At 47.3% G+C, this 17,933-nt stretch overlaps 1 pseudogene; it reads right to left on the reverse strand.

The window, feature by feature from the left end:
• Positions 1 to 8,139: 8,139 nt before the first annotated feature.
• LOC139003938 (zinc finger protein 154 pseudogene) lies at positions 8,140 to 17,515 on the reverse strand (annotated as a pseudogene).
• Positions 17,516 to 17,933: the final 418 nt, after the last annotated feature.

The raw sequence follows: 17,933 nt of genomic DNA on the forward strand, positions 1-17,933 counted from the left end.
TACGTTGACAGGCAGTACCAGTTATTAAGATATTGAAATACTAGATACTGTTTGGAAATGGCTAAGGCCCCAGGCCCCCTGAACAGTCCTTTGTCACCTTGGTCCCCAACCTCCCTGGGTGGGCACAATCAGGGTTGGGCACCTGGTGCCCACTGGCCCACACCCTGTCAGCTCACCACAGAAGTACTGCCTGACTTCTGCCCCCTCCCTCTTGGCCATTCTGGCCCGAGCCCTGCTGCACTCCTGGGAGCTGAGTCCTGCTGGGAGACAGTGCCTGCCAAAGGCTGGAACCCATTTCTGCCTGTACCCTCTGCGAGGGGTGGGGGTGGGGGTGTTGGCAGGCTGAGTCCTGCTTCCCTGGGCTACTTCCTGCCACCGCTAATCTCCTCCCTGTGGCCGGATCCTGACAGTGAGCCCTGCCTGGCACCACAGGCTGCACGTGGGGTGTCTTTGTCAGGCAATCCTGCCTCTGTCGCTGGCACTGGCCCCACTTCCCTGGGATCCTTCCTGAGTGGCACCGTCCCTTTGCAGAATTCTCCTGGGATCCTCCAAAGTGCCTCTCTTACTGGTCTAGCCCCTGCCCATTTAGACCCTGAGGATGCATCCTCCCCCCCAATCCCTGTCCCAGGGCACAAAGGCAGAGGCAGAGCAAACCATTCATGAAATCTGCTCACCCCAGGGCCCTCAGTCTCAGGGGTATCACTTGCTCTTTGAGGGACTTTTGAGCATCTGATGAGATGAAATGCAAAAGTGCTTTGCAAACAGTAAAGCATCTTGCAAACACCAGAAGGATTTAAGGCAGTGGTTCTCAACCTTCTGGCCCTTTAAATACAGTTCCTCATGTTGTGATCCAACCATAAAATTATTTTCGTTGCTCCTTCATAACTGTAATGTTGCTTCTGTTATGAGTCGTAATGTAAATATCTGATATGCAGGATGGTCTTAGGCGACCCCTGTGAAAGGGTCGTTTGACCGCCAAAGGGGTCTCGACCCACAGGTTGAGAACCGATGATTTAAGGGAAAAATCCAGGATGATCAGGTGTGGGGCCAGCTGATTGGGGCCTGAGTCCTCTTCCTATGGGAAAAGGCATCAGAGAGTTGGGAGAGTCTGGAGCCTGCTGTGGCTTCCTGCTTGCCCGATCTGAAATGGTTACAGGCAGTTAGACGGACATGAGCAGAGCAAGGGCGAGGGGCCAGGTACAGAAGGTCACCAGGGTGAAAGTCCTAGATGCTTAGCAAGGGGCAAAACTGGGAAAACAAGAACCTCATCGTCCCCAGGGTAACCTTTCCTCCCTGAGCATATCACTGGTCATGCTGTTTGGACCCCCTAGCTTTTCATATTGCTAGTTATGGGGTTTAGACTCCCCACCCCTACCTTTCTTCCCTAAAGATAACTTCTAGGCCTCAGTTGTATTTCAGCTCCAGGCCCAAGAAAGCAGCACAACCAGACAAGCAACACCAGCCATTCTCCCATGTAAATTATTTAGGTTATTTCTAGTATTTTGCAATTACAATGCTAAAGTGAATTACTTTGGACATACATATTCTTGTACAACTGGAGATGTCTGACCAGGGTAAACTGCAATTGTGTCATTTTGTTAGATATTGCCCAGTTCTCCCAAATTAACATTATACTAATTTGCATTCTGACCATCTATCTTTAAGAGCACCTATTTTCCCTCAGGCTTGCCAACAGAATGTGTTGGTGTGCTTTTTAATTTTTGCTAATCTGATAGGTGAGAAATAATATCTCAGTGTTATTTTAATGTGCATTTTTCTTATTTAAGTAGTTGAATATTTTTTCATATACTTGCGGAACCTTTTTTGTTTGTTTGTTAATTCTCACTCAAGGATATTTTTCCATTGATTTTTAGGGAGAGTGGAAGAGAGAGGGAAAGACAGACAGAAACAACAATGTGAGAGAAACACATTGATTGGTTGCCGCCTGTACAAGCCCTGACTAGGGCCGGGGCCCGGGAAGAGCCTGCAACCAAGGTATCTGCCCTTGACCGGAATCAAATCCGGGACCCTTGGGTCCGCAGGCCGATGCTCTATCCACTGAGCCAAACCAGCTAGGGCAAAGAACATTTTTTATTCTTTTTTTGTGTGTGTGCGAATCATCTGTTCATGTCTTTGACTTATCTATCACGTTTTTGCAACCTTTCCCCCTCAATTTTTAAAAGTTCTTGTGTATTAGAGATGTTGTACATTTATGTATGTTACATGTCGAAACAGTTTCTCTGTGTATCATTTATTTTAGACTTTTCCTGTTTTCTGATAATAATTTTATTTTCATATAAAGAAATTTATTAGTCTTTTATTGCTTCTGGATGAATTTGCTTTTATTAAACCCAGGAACGCTAATTATAATAAACTCTTTTTACTATAAATAAAATATTTGAGCTTAAAAGAATGTGAGTTTTAATAACCTACTTTTCCATTTTTAAATACTTTTCCACTTTTTAAATATGTTCTGGAAAAAAGTAACCATTTAACAAATACATAAAAACATGTACCTAAGGGCACAGGCTCCAATATGGTTCAGCAGGGCACTGACCAGAGGCCCATAATCCTTAGCAGCAGTAACAAGGCATGTCCGCTGCTCATGGCAGCAGCAGCAAAGCTGGAGGAAGCTTCAATGGACTTAGTTCTCAGGTCTCCACTAAACTTCCCTGTGCTGTACAGACTTTTATAGACAGAAAATTCTCATTTTTCCCTAGCTGCCTAATGAGATTTGGTTTCATGTCACCTCCTGTTGCCTTCCCCCTCACGCACCAATATGAAAAGCATTTACTCCATAAATTGCATTGCTGCAATACTCTAATCCCAGCCACCCTCCTTCCTTTACCTACCAACGGAGAACCCTGTTTGCTTTACCTGTTATAAAACTATCCATGCTCCTTGCGGATCTTTTAGATACTCCTTTGAATATCCCTAGTTTGTGGATGGTTCATACCTGAAAAAAAAACAGTATAAATTGCCAAGCAGGTTATGCTACCACGGACTTGAATTTACCTCGAAGCTTCTCACAGAAAATCAAATCTGAACTGTGTGGGTCCACTTATACATGGGTTTTTTCAATAAGTACACAGTCAGCCCTATACCCCCAGGTTTTGTATTCATGGATTCAACCAACTGAGGATCAAAAACAGTATTTTTTATCTGAGCTTGGGGATCTGCAGATGTGGAGGGGTGACTGTAGGCACTGTTCTATGTCATCTATACTAATAATAGCCTAGGTGGCGTCACAAGATGGCCGTCAGAAGATGGCCACATGCATAGCAGAGGCGGGGCCCAGAGGCTGCTCCGTGTGGTGAGGCCTGGGGGTCCTGCGGCTCTGCATGGCATGGCAGAGACCCGTCCTGGTGTCTCTACCGCCTCGCGTAGAGGAGGCGGGTCCTGGCAGAGGAGGCAGGTCACGGCAGGGGAGGCAGTTGTGGGTGATCAGGCCGACAGGGGAGCAGTCAGGGGTCAATCAGGCCAGCAGGGGAGCAGTTAGGGAGCGATCAGGCTGGCAGGCAGAAGGGGTTAGGGGCAATCAGGCAGGCACGTAGGCGAGCGGTTAGGAGACAGTGGTCCTGGATTATGAGAGGGATGTCCCAGATTGGAGAGGGTGCAGGCCAGGCTGAAGGACACCCCCTGCTCCCTGTACATGAATTTCGTGTACTGGGCCTCTAGTCTATATAAAAAAAAGCCTAAGCGTCCGTTCGACTGGTAGCTATGATGCACACTGACCACCAGGGGCAGACACTCAATGCACAGGCATGGAAACATGGAACAGATTGACGAATCTCAGAGGGAAGTGGGGAGGGAGGAGGGCAGGAAGAGATTAACCAAAGATCTCATATGCATACTAGAGGCCTGGTGCATGTGGTCCCTTGGCCTGGCCTGTGGGGATCAGGCTGAAACCGGCAGTCCAACATTCCCCAAGGGGTCCTGGATTGCGGGAGGGCACAGGCCAGCCCGAGGGACCCCACAAAGCCATGCACCAGGCCTCTAGTTTTATATAAGGGTCTTGAACAACCATGGAGTTTGGTATCCACTGGGGGGTCCTGGAATCCATCCCCTGTGGATACTAAGGTATGATTGTAGTTAAGCTTTTGGGGAATCAAGTTACACCCAAATCTTCAGCTATGAAGGAGTGTGTGTGTGTGGCGGGGGGGGGGGGGGGGGGCAGGGGGGGGTGTTAGTGCCCTAACCCTTATGCTGCTCAAGGGTCAACTGTGTTGCTAATGCAAGCAAGCAGTCCATTACATGGATGTACCCAAACTAATTTATCCACTTTTAAAAACATTTTTGTATTTATGTGCTCCTCCCATTTTTTTTGTATTATGAACAATGATATAATCTTTATCTTTTAATGTTCATTTTACAATTTGTCTGGTTATTTCTTGAGAATAGTTGGATTTGGATTGATGGGTGAAATGGAAGCAAATACGTTTAAGGTTTTTTTCTTTGTTTTTCTCTTTTCTTTTTGTGTATTTAAGGTTTTAAAAAAATTAAAAAGCTGAACTGTCAGCCAGTGAGGCTTTATTAGTTTATGGTCCCAAGAACCACCCATATGTCACCTGGCTCACACCCACACCAATACCGGAAATTAGCATGCCTTTTCATCTTTGCTGGATCAGGAGGTGAGCTAAGTGAAAATGGTGTCACATTTCTGTTTTATTAGAAATTCTGGGATTACTGGTAAAGGTGAACTTTCCTTTTGTGTGTTCAGCTGGACTGATGATGCTGTCTTCTGGAGAGATGGTCTCTGTGTTGCAGGGGGGCCCATCTGTGAGAAGATGGGGCCTTACCATTGCCCTCCTCTCCTGCTGCCCCATACCTCACACAGAGGTCCCCAGGTCAGGGAGAGGGAGGGGCTCCCGTGCTTATGCCATTTGGGGACAGTGCAATGAAAAATGGCTGCAGGAGAAGAGGAAAAGAGGAACTTGCTCATCATACACAGTGAAGAATGGGGTATTGTTCTCTAGAGGCAGAAAACTGTTAACTACAAAAGGAGGCTGAGAAGGTATCCTATGAGAAATGGACAAGAACACAATTTTCATAGTATAGAGACAGAAGGACAGGTACAGAGACACAGACAGAGTAGGACGGTGGCTGACAATGGGGCAGCAGAACTGAGAGGAAGAAAGTGTCTTTCACCCAAAGCTCAGAGCAGCAGTCTATGGCTGTGTCACATATTAGCTAAACTGATTTGGGACAGTTTAGCTCACCCTGCTACTCCTCAGCTTCCTGTTCTAAAAAATGGGGATAACAGAACTAATACATCATGGCAATGTGGAGGAAACGAAACGAGAAGTGTGTAAGCCACTGTCTTACAATTTTAAAGGCTCAATAAACCTTACTTCTAAGAAACAGTATTTATCTCATGGTGAAAGGAGCACCTATTCTTTGAAAGGTCATCTAGATGGCACAAATTTCAACTCAGGGCTCTTTCCACATTGCAGTGCTTCCTCTAAACTGACTGTAAAGATCAGTTCCAAGCTGGTTCATTTTCCCCTTCTCCTTAGTGTCTCATCTTGTTAACTTCTGCAGCTCCCTATGATGTCCCAAAGAATGACCTCTTTCCAAATAGTCCTCTAGACGAGTGGTTGGCAAACTGCGGCTTGCGAGCCACATGCGGCTCTTTGGTCCCTTGAGTGTGGCTCTTCCACAAAATACCACGTGCGGGAGCGCACGTACAGTGCGATTGAAACTTCGTGGCCCATGTGCAGAAGTCGGTATTTTGTGGAAGAGCCACATGTGGCTCGTGAGCCGCAGTTTGCCGACCACTGCTCTAGACCCATGCATGTACAGCCAACTCCTCTCTGACAAAGGAGCCAATAATACACAGCCAGGAAAGGAGTGTTTCTCTTCAATAAACGGTGCTGGGCAAACTGGATATTCACATCCAAAGGAATGAAGTAAGACCCTTATCTTGAGTCAACTGTTGATTTTATTTGTTTTCCAGTATGAAAAATATTTATCCTATAAAGCAAAACAGACAAAAAATGAGTGAAATTCTAACCTTTATTTTTGTTGTTTCACTGACCTTTTGTTAAAGAAAATTGCCAAAATTTATAGTTTTGGTAGAACATATGCTCAGACATTTTACCAAATAGAGAGATAGCAAATGCACATCTGAAAAAATGCTCACCGTAAACCCTTACTTAGAAAGATGCAGTCCAACAACAGTGAGATAGCATGACTAAGTTATAAAAAAAGTTTACATAAAGAATGAATGACCTTGCCGAAACCGGTCTGGCTCAGTGGATAGAGCGTTGGCCTGCGGACTGAAAGGTCCCAGGTTCGATTCCGGTCAAGGGCATGTACCTGGGTTGCGGGCACATCCCCAGTGGGAGATGTGCAGGAGGCAGCTGATCGGTGTTTCTCTCTCATCGATGTTTCTAACTCTCTATCTCTCTCCCTTCCTCTCTGTAAAAAATCAATAAAATATATTTAAAAAAAAAAAAAGAATGAATGACCAAACCAAATTTTCTCTAGGATGTGGAGGAACTGAATATCTTACACACTGCTGGAAGAATGCAAAAATGTACAATTGGTTTAAATGACAACTTCCTAATTTCTTTAAGTTAAACATTCACCTATCCTCTGACTCAGACAATGCATTATGAGTTATTGACAAGGGTAAAAGAAACATATCTCCATATAAAGAATTATGCACAATCCCTATTAGGCGTGATTCTGTAGCAATTAGCTTTCCCCTAACCCCTACTGTCTTACCCCAAGTGACCATCACGTATGGAATTGTAGACATTAGGACACATAGTCCTTTGCAAGATCTTTGAAAGTGATTTCCTCCAAAAGTACTGGCATAACCTATGAACAAGGGAAAAATCATGCTGCTCCCAGAAACACTTGAGGTTGTCACACCTGCACCCGCCCCCCTTTTTAAAGTATATTTTTATTGATTTCAGAGAGAGGGAGAGGTAGAAACATCGATGATGAGAAACACTGATTGGCCGCCTCCTGCAGAACCCCTACTGGGGATGGAGCCCACAACCCTGGCATGTGCCCTGACTGGGAATTGAACCTTGACCAATGCTCAACCACGGGCCATGCAGGTCAGGCTCACCTGCCTCCTCTTGAACCTGATCTCTGTCTCCTAAAACTCACAGCATCCAGCCTTCACATGAATATCAGAGCCCTGCAGTCTTTCCTAGGAGGATGTGGGCAGCAATGCAAACTTGGAAAAAACTGGTGAGCTAATTTCAGCACTATACTGTCCCCTCAGATGCAGAGAAAGTTTGAGACCCCATAAAAGTTGTGCACCTCTTCATGCTTGTAGAGCTCAAGCCTGCTTATAACCTACCCCATACAGTAAATAAAACATCCAAGATTAAAGAGGACTTAAACAAAAGGGCCTTCATTATTTTACAAACCAAAAGAACATGGACCTGGCAGTTCTTGCACTGGTGACTTTGACAATGGAAATATTCATCAGATATCTAGGGAAACATATCTCTGAAAAGGTAGTCCTTCTGCAAGCTGCCAGCTAAACTCAGATGATGTTCTCTGGGGTCAACACTGGGTCAGGCCCATACACCAACTAGTCAGAATAGAGGAAATGCAGATCTCATAAGGGCGCAGGCTACTCCTAATTTCCTCCAACAAATCAGAGAACAAAGTTAGCTTACCTGAACACATTAGGATGGTGACTGATACAAACTATGGAGATCTAGCTTTGGCCACAGAAATCTGCAGTGACATAAATCTGGCATGAACTCTGGGCAGGTTAGAAAGTGCAACACAGACACGTTTCCCACATAACTAAACTTTAAGGAAAATCTCCCTACCGTTGACATTTTGATGTATGAGATTAAAATCAGAAAAATGGGGTCTCAGTTTCCTTCAGTGTTATTTACATGAACAAAAAACCCCTGTATGTTTCCTACACTAAAAACTTCCATGCCCTGACTGGTTTGGCTTAATGGACAGAGCGTTGGCCTGCGGACTCAAGGGTCCCAGGTTCGATTCCAGTCAAGGGCATGTACCTGCGTTGCGGGCACATCCCCAGTAGGGGGTGTGCAGGAGGCAGCTGATCGATGTTTCTCTCTCATCGATGTTTCTAACTCTCTATTCCTCTCCCTTCCTCTGTGTAAAAAATCAATAAAATATATTTTAAAAAAATAAATAAAAACTTCCTTCATTGTGAACTCTCTGATGACAACACAAGTGACTGTTTTTGGTAAAAGATTTCCCACATTTGCTGCAATCATAAGGCCTTACTCATGTGAACTCTCTGATGACAACGCAGGTGACTGTTCCTGGTAAATGATTTCCCACATTCGCTGCATTCAAAAGGCCTTTCTCCAGTGTGAACTCGCTGATGATAACAGAGAGCACTGCTACGAGTAAAAGCTTTCCCACAGTCACTACAATTATAAGGCTTTTCTCCAGTATAAAATCCCTGATGATAACGGAGGCCAGGGCTAGTGATAAAAGACTTTCCACATTCATTGCACTCATAAGGCCTTTCTCCAGTGTGAAATCTCTGATGACAACGGAGGCCAGAGCTATTGATAAAAGATTTCCCACATTCACTGCATTCATAAGGTCTTTCCCCAGTGTGACATCTCTGGTGACAACGCAAGTGATACTTCGTGATAAAAGATTTCCCACATTCACTGCACTCATAAGGCCTTTCTCCAGTGTGAAGTCTCTGATGACGATAAAGGCCAGAGATTCTGGTAAAATATTTTCCACATTCACCACACTCATATGGCTTTTCTCCAGTGTGAACTCTCTGGTGTTGAACAAGGCTTGCACTTTGGCTAAAGGATTTCCCACATTCGCCACACTCATACGGCTTTTCTCCAGTGTGAACTCTCTGGTGTTGAATGAGGCCTGCACTGTGGCTAAAGGATTTCCCACATTCGCCACACTCATACGGCTTTTCTCCAGTGTGAACTCTCTGGTGTTGAATGAGGTTTGCACTTTGGCTAAAGGATTTCCCACATTTGCCACACTCGTGAGACTTTCCTGCAGAATGAACTCGATGGTGTAGAATAAGGTTGGAGTGTTGTCTAAAGCATTTTCCACATTCACTGCACTCGTATGGCCTTTCTCCTGTGTGAACTTTCTGATGATTAAGGAGATCAGAGATTTTTGTAAAATATTTTTCACATTCACGGCACGTAAAACACTGTACTCCAGTACAGACACCATGGTCCTGAGCAAGTGTGGCTGATCTGTGGTGTGAGCAGCCTGCTCTTGGATATGTCCTGAGCTGGTGAGAACGTGCTGCCCAATCTCCCCACAGATAAAAGGCTTCTGGAACACATTGAAACGGCAGCCCTTGGCATGTGAGGCCCTGTCCACACCTCTTATGAAAGGCGTCTCTCTCACGTGCTGCTCCTGGTGCTGGGGACACTTTGTGCTGACATAAAACTGCTTAGCACATGCCCCACACCTCAACAGTGTCTGGCTGTGTTGTGTGTCCTGCTGCTCAACCAAGTAGAAAATGTCTCTCAGGACTGGCTCACAACTCTCACAGGGGTGGCTCTTCTGGGAGGACAAAGCTACATTGGGATTCTTTGCCTGTGACACTCTCACAGAAACATGCTGTTCAGTGGGTGCCTCCACATCCTCTGTTCTACAGCAGCAACCTAGAGAGGAGATGAGGTCATAGTTCTCCAGCATCACTTCGAGGTACAGGTGTCTCTGAGCCTCATCAAGGAGGCACCATTCCTTCTTGGAGAAGCACACGGCGACATCCTCAAAGGTCACACCAACCTTAGCTGGAGGCCTCTGTGGGCAAAGTGGGGTGGGAGTGGTGGGAGCGGAGGCAGCCGTGGGCACAGCGGTCCCTGTCCTGGGCCTAGCACAGGTCACCCGGGCGGCTGGTCGACGAGGACCAGAACTCTTGCGCCTTCTCATTCTGGCGTCTCCACCATGACCTAGTGCTCAGGATGCTCCGACCCACTTAGGTGATCCTGAAAGAAGAGGAAACGTCCATCATGAGTAGAATACTGGAAGTCAACTGTTGACTTTAATAGGCAAACAACTGCACTGCAAAACTTTCTGTAAGAACCTCAAAGAATTTCTATGAACAAACGTAGCCTTAAAAAAGTTCAGAGAAACCAAGATGGCGGCATAGGTTAACGCCGGAGTTTGCTGCCTCGAACAACCACTTCAAAAATACAACTAAAAGACGGAACGGACATCATCCAGAACCACAGGAAGGCTGGCTGAGTGGAAGTTCTACAACTAGGAGGAACTGAGAATCAGAGGAGGCGCAGTGCTGAAGTAAAATACTAAGGTGTGGAGTGCGCGAGGCGCGGGCTGGTGGCTGAGGGCGCGGTTGTCTGTTTCAATCCGGAGGGAGCCTCAGACTCGGAGCTCCAGATCCGGGCGAGTCTCTAGGGACCCAGACTCAAACGGGAGAAGCAGGACTGTCTGGCTACGGTCCCTCCGAGGTTTGCAGCTGTTGCTGTGACAGAGAGGCAGAGCCCCTGGGGACGGACTGAGAGCAGCCATAACTGCTCCCTCCTCCGCCCTGTTGATCCCGTGGGACCCACCCCGCCCAAGCCCTGCACAGAGACATTTGCCAGATAGCCTCAGGCAAAGGCTGGATTAGCACCTCCCTAGAGGAAACAAGTTCTTCCACTGCAAACACAGCTGATTATCACAGCCAGTCGGCCTGGAGGTCAAATCCCTCTAGTCTACACTAATAAAAGAAAAACATGGTAATTAGCGTACGACCACTACCCTTTTCATTGGCTAATCAGTGAGTATATGCAAATTAACTGTCAGCCAAGATGGTGGCCAGCAGCCAGGCAGCTGGAAGCGAACATGAGGCTTGCTTGCTGCAGTGAAGGAGGACTCCAATGTTCCCCGCCTGCAGCTGCCGGCCTCTGAGCTACAACTCTAAGAAACTATGTTGCAAACATAGAAGATAAACAAAACCCCAGAAACCGGCTTTCAGTCAGCCGGGCTTTAGCAACATTGTATCGATGTTTTCAGCAGCGAGGCCTCAGAGCTAAAGCTGGCCCAGAATAAAAAGAAAAAAAAAAAAAGAAAACAAGGAGCAGTTGGAAGCTTCAGTCACTCGCTTCCAGAAAACAGCCTTCAGCCCCTTACCCAGACTGGCCAGGCACCCCAGTGGGGACCCCCACCCTGATCCAGGACACCCTTCAGGGCAAACCAGCCAGCCCCCACCCATGCACCAGGCCTCTATCCTATATAGTAAAAGGGCAGTATGCCTCCCGGCACCGGGATCAGCGTGACAGGGGGCAGCGCCCAAACCCCCTGATCGCCCTGTGGCTCTGTGTGTGACAGGGGGTGGGGCCACAACCTCCCTATCTGCCCTGCTCTGTGCCTGATAGGGGGGAGCTCCCCAATCCCCTGATTGCCCTGCTCTGTGCCTGATAGGGGGAAGCTCTCCAATCCCCTGATTGCCCCAAAGCTCTGTGTTTGACAGGGTGCAACGCACCAACCCCCTGATCGGCCCTGCTCTGTGTGTGACAGGGTGCGGCTCCCCAACCTCCACCCCCCCCCCCCCTCCCCGACCACAGGCCCTGCTCTGTGTGTGACAGGGTAGAGCCATAACCTCTCCATCGGCCCTGCCCCGAGTGTGACAGTGGCGGCGCCCCAACCCCCTGATCGGCCCTGCTCTGTGGGTGATAGAGGGTGGCGCCCCAACCCCCCTCCACAGGCCTTGCTCTGTGTGTGACAGGGTAGAGCCATAACCTCCCCATTGGCCCTCCCCTGAGTGTGACAGGGTGCAGCACCCCAACCCCCTGATCCGCCCTGCTCTGTGTGTGACAGGGGGTGGTGCCCCAACTCCCCTATCGGCCCTACTCTGTGAGTGACAGCGGGGAGCTCCTCAACTCCCTGATCGGCCCTGCTCTGTGCATGACAGGGGGTGGCACCGCAACCTCCCCATCGACCCTGCCTTGAGTGTGACAGGGGGCGGTGCCCCAACCCCCGAATCGCCCCTACCTGAGCGTGACTGAGGGTGGCATCGCAACCTCCCGATCTGCCCTGCTCTGTGCATGACGGGGCGGTGCCCCAACTCCCCAATCGGCCCTGCTCTGAGCCTGACCAGGGGCTGCACTTAGGAATTGGGCCTGCCCTCTGCCACCCGGAAGCAGGCCTAAGCCAGCCGGTTGTTATCTCCCGAGGGGTCCCAGACTGCGAGAGGGCACAGGCCGGGCTGGGGGACCCCCCTCCCCCCGCGTGCACAAATTTTTGTGCACCGGGCCTCTAGTATTAACTATAACAATCAAGGCTTAACAACAACAAGACTGCGTACAAAGACCACAAGGGGGTGCACCAAGAAAGCGTAAAAAAATGCGGAGACAAAGAAACAGGACAAAACTATCAAGGGAGGATATTGAGTTCAGAACCACACTTTTGAGGTCTCTCAAGAAGCTTCTAGAGTCTGTCGATAAACTTGATGAGATGTACAGGAAATCTAATAAGACCCTCGATGGTGTGATAAAGGACCATCTAGAAAGTAAGCATACACTGACTGAAATAAAGAATATTATACAGACTCCCAACAGCAGACCAGAGGAGCGCAAGAATCAAGTCAAAGATTTGAAATGCGAAGAAACGAGAAACACCCAACCGGAAAAGCAAAATGAAAAAAGAACCCAAAAATATGAAGATAGTGTAAGGAGCCTCTGGGACAGCTTCAAACGTACCAACATCAGAATTATAGGGGTACCAGAAGATGAGAGAGAGCAAGATATTGAAAACCTATTTGAAGAAATAATGACAGAAAACTTCCCCCACCTGGTGAAAGAAATAGACTTACAGGTCCAGGAAACGCAGAGAACCCCAAACAAAAGGAATCCAAAGAGGACCACACCAAGACACATCATAATTAAGATGCCAAGAGCAAAAGACAAAGAGAGAATCTTAAAAGCAGCAAGAAAAAGAAACTCAGTTACCTATAAGGGAATACCGATACGACTGTCAGCTGATTTCTCAACAGAAACTTTGCAGGCCAGAAGGGAGTGACAAGAAATATTCAAAGTGATGAACAGCAAGAACCTACAACCAAGATTACTTCATCCAGCAAAGCTATCATTCAGAATTGAAGGTCAGATAAAGAGCTTCACAGATAAGGAAAAGCTAAAGGAGTTCATCACCACCAAACCAGTATTATATGAAATGCTGAAAGGTATCCTTTAAGAAGAGGAAGAAGAAGTAAAAGGTAAAGATACAAATTATGAACAACAAATAAGCATCTATCAACAAATGAATCTAAGAATCAAGTGAATAAATAACCTGATGTACAGAATGAACTGGTGATTATAATAGAATCAGGGACATAGAAAGGGAATGGACTGACTATTCTTGGGGGGAAAAGGGGTGTGGGAAATGCGGGAAGAGACTGGACAAAAATCGTGCACCTATGGATGAGGACAGTGGGTGGGGAGTGAGGGCGGAGGGTGGGGTGGGAGCTGGAAGGAGGGGAGTTATGGGGGGGAAAAAGAGGAACAAATGTAATAATCTGAACAATAAAGTTTAAATTTAAATTTAAAAAAAAAAAAAGTTCAGTTTACCAATTTCCTAAAGCACACTTGTTTCCTGGGTTTTGAAGTAATTTGGATGAAATAAACAAACTCTTGTGTTTGGTCACCAAAATACAAGAAAGAATAGCTACTGATTTCAGATGAAAAGGTGTCTGGAGAAGATGAACCTTCTCACAGAAGTAATTACAGAGAGACATAAAATAACTTTGAGAGCAATCTATTTTTTTCTAGGAATAAATTTTAAAAAATGAAAAAAAGGAAGCAATAATTAAAAAAGACACCAATAACATTAGAACACTAACTATGAGGGAAAACCATCTCAGTAAAAATGAAAATTAAGCACATCATGTTTAGCTAAAAGTGAAAAATCGGAGATGATTATGAGTTCTACAGTGACCAGAGTTGACAGATCTCAGGAAGGCTTCAGGGGCCACATGTCACCACTTCCTCTAGCTCCTAGTGCCACATCTATCAGCTGTCACTGCACTGGCCCACTTTAACAAGACTTCCTCGAGGCTCAGCAACAAATGAAGAGAAAAACATGGAACCATGGCATTAAAAACACCAGCTTCAAGGACAGTTTACTATCCAATGACACACAATCCTGTCATACCTAGGGGAGATAAGGCCCTGAGAGAATTCTTGCTCTAATGTTCCTCGTCTCCGAGAAGAGAGGCTTACATGAAGCTGTCACTTAATTACAGGAGTTGTTTCCTCAGATACCTTCCCACATTTATTGTTAACAGACCAGAATTTCCTAAAAAGGGAAAGAACTTCACACATGTACTAGTTCACAGACTACAAACTCCACTGTTAAGAGGAGGGCCAACTTGTCCCAGTTTGCCTGGGACTGCTCTGGCATTCTAGTCTGCCTCCTGGGAAACCCCTCAGTCCTGGGAATTCTTGGACAACTGCCACTGGAGCTACACAGCAGCTCAGTGAGGCCATAGGAAAGTGACTGGATAAACTGCAGGGAAAAAAAAGTAGATTCATGCAGTAACTCGGTTCTCCTGGCTCCCAGGGGATAGATTTCCATTAAACTAAGTGGTGACATCCTAGAAATCCGAGAATGATGAGAAGAGCCCATCTGGGGGGACCGAGCTTCAGGCAGGGGAAACCCAAGGCCTCAGCATGCCCAGGATGTGATTTTCTCAGGAGGGAGGTCATCCATCAGACAGGTAGGCAGGAGCACAGGTCACTGTTACTGATTCCTCTAAATAGGCCTGGATTTATTTCTGAGACTGAAATATAAGCTATGGACTAAAACTCACCTGAGGAGTGTCTCATGGATCTTCATGGGGAAAAAGAACAGCAGGAGCTCAGGAAGCTGGGAGGAAGCATGGAGAAAAAAATTAACCTGAATACTCCCTGTAAATTTAGAGCTATTGTCTGCACAAAATGACAGTGCTTAATATGGAAAGCAAAACTCTGGAGATTTAATTTGGAAAAAATATTAATGGATTGTTACACTGGTATGCCCATTGGCAAATCCATTGCTTGTTTCACAAACTTCCTCATTTTGGGCCTCAGAGAACTAGGTAAGTGTTTTTACTGCATGAAAATGTTGATATCCTTGTCCTTCTACTCACTGAAGTAATTTCAACTGTATAACTCTGTAACATCTTATATGAGAACTTTTTCACCTTTGGAGGTCAAAGAAGAAATTACTGTTAAGGTTGAAAACTGGATCATGCCTTTCAAAGTTTTCAAGTAGATTTTTCAGATCTCCAAAGGAAGAGATATGAATATATTTTATTCCTGTTTATTCCCTGAGAGTAAAAAATAGTTGCCCAAACCCCTGATATTCAAGTGGATAAAACTACAGTTTTCAAAGTCATCATCTTTCTGAAACACTTCATATTTACATTCAGGAAATTGTAAATCTAGTTCATGTGTCTGAAATTTATTACACAGGATTTCCTGTTCTCAGATTCTCTCAGCAGCTAAACAGCATGGGCCCCTCAGATCCTCAGGCCACCCAGACGCCTGGGCTGAGTACATTAGAGAGAATGCATGAAGGGGGTTGTGGTGGTCTGGGCAGTGACTGTGGGGTCACACCATCTTCTCAGTAGGAGGGGCATCGGCCGAGGCTCTGCCCCATCTTAACAGATCCTCTGTGTGCTCCTCACAGAGTAATCTCAGTTCATCAACCCCATCTAGGAAGAACAAGAGCTTCTTACCTGGGCCAGGATCTCTGGATGGAGGCCTAGGTGCCAGGCCAATCATGGCAATCCAATCAGCAAATTGTATCTTTATCAGCTGGTACAGTTCTCTGCAGCTCAGATGGAGGACTTCATGGAACCTGTCATAGAGCATTCCCTCCACCCAGTCCAGTACTCCCTTCCTGGTCAGAGTGGTCTTTCCCATCCCCAAAGACGCCCCCCCCCGCCCACCCCCCACAGCACCAGAGTCCAGGACTGGACTTCTGCCTCCTAATTAGAATAAAGTAAACAGGCATCTTTACCAACTACTCTCAGTCCTTGACGATCCTGCTGTGTTTCCTACCAGAGGCCAGGGCTCATGTTCCTTCTGCTTCTGGTGACGAAAAAGCCTTATGTGTATGTGATGGGAATTTTTATACGCTACAGGACAAGAGTCGCTGGCCTTCATGAGCTGAAACTTCTCTACCATATCTCAGACACCATGGCATCTCTGAACTCCAACTTCCTTTTTCCCAGCTCAACTGAAAGGCCACAAGCCCTGGCCACCTCTTTCAGCTTGGTCTCCCTCTAAGACTTAGCAAATATTGGGGGTGGGGGGGGGGCGGGCGGCAACGGGGAGGAGGGAAGCCCACGCGAATGTGGGACTTGCCTAAGTGCTCCCACATTCTCTCCAGCAATTTCCTTCTTCAAGTCCTGTCTGACTTGATTTTTCTCTAATACCTTCAGTTGCTTTAAGTATTTTATTCAGCTTTTATACTATCGATCGGAGGGTTAGTGTGATATAAGCTACTCCGTCATACTCGGATGTGGAGGTTGGTTGTACTTTATGCTCATCCACAAATGTCCTAAAGCTCCAAGGTACTGAATGGTTTAGGTTTCAATCTCTGGCACCTGGACGATCACCCCAGCTTTCCAACTGTTCTCTTACACCCCTTACTCTTTACTTGGTAATCAGTTAGCATGGACTGGACGTGGTAGGTCTGGAGGCAGAGACCCCAAAATGGGACATTTTAAACATCAAAAAGAATACTATCTGCCATAGATCTAAACTAATCAACCTATAAAGCCAAGAGTTTGTTTTGGGTTAATAACTTACCTTTTGAAATCCTAAGGGACTAATTCGTTATCCTGAAAGCAGGTAACAGGAGGGCAGTAAGCATGCCTCGCCTCTATAAACCAGCGGTTCTCAACCTGTGGGTCCCGACCCCTTTGGCGGTCGAACGACCCTTTCACAGGGGTCGCCTAAGACCATCCTGCATATCAGATATTTAAATTACGATTCATAACAGGAGCAACATTACAGTTACGAAGTAGCAACGAAAATCATTTTATGGTTGGGTCACAACATGAGGAACTGTATTTAAAGGGCCAGAAGGTTGAGAACCACTGAAGTATAAACGCTGTCTCTACTGCCAAATCTGAAACTGTCCGGGCTTCAGTGTAAGTGGGGCACGAGGTCCCTACGAACTGCTCTTAGCCGAATCCAATGCCCTCATCTGGGCCTTAGCATCCCTCAAGGCATCTCAATGGCATTTAACCGAGGGGAACACTCCGCTCTTGCGGAGACTTCCTTCCCTTGGCCTTCAGAACGCTTTTTCCCCGGCCCTTCCCTTCCCTCTCTCTTTCTCCCGCCCTCCCCCCGGCCCCTCAGTGCCGCGCCTGGGGTGCCGCCTCCCTCAGCCCCGCCAGGCTCACCCGCCACACTTCAACTCCGCGTGTCCCTTCGCGTCCCGCAAGGAGAGGCAGCCGCGCTCCTCGGGCTCTGCCGGACCGGACCGGACCGGGCCGGGAGGGACGGGTCCAGCCCTGAACTCCGGAGGCGCGTGCGCCCGCCTCGCACACAGCCAGAAGCGCGCACCTCTTCCGCCCGGCGGGCTGGTAACCGGAAGCTCCGCCCCGGTGCTCTGCCCGCTTGGGCGGGGCTGCCCCGTCCCGCTTTGTTACGGGCTAAGCAAGACCCAGTAGCTGCTGTACGCGCTCCGCCGGAAGCTGGATGGTGTTGAGACCGGAAGGGGAGCGCCGTCGTGGGGTCACGTTTCCTGGGCGGTGCTACCCGGCCCAGCCTGGTCTGTAGTCCGGTCAGAGGTGCAGGTGGTCTGGGTGCTGTCGCCGCGTCTGGTGGCTTCACTCACCCGGGTGGGTCCCACTCCTGCGTCGCAGGAATCACAGGACAAGAAAGGAACCACAGCCCCTGCCACCCTTAATGAAACAGACGGTCTGCGCATTTTAGAGGGGGACTAACTTAGGAGTTAGGTAACTAAATCGTTACATCTGTCCC

This window comes from Myotis yumanensis, unplaced genomic scaffold (genome assembly GCF_028538775.1).
Source record: "Myotis yumanensis isolate MYYU_CA2020_CCGP unplaced genomic scaffold, mMyoYum1.0.hap1 SCAF_2, whole genome shotgun sequence".
Lineage (NCBI taxonomy): Eukaryota > Metazoa > Chordata > Mammalia > Chiroptera > Vespertilionidae > Myotis > Myotis yumanensis.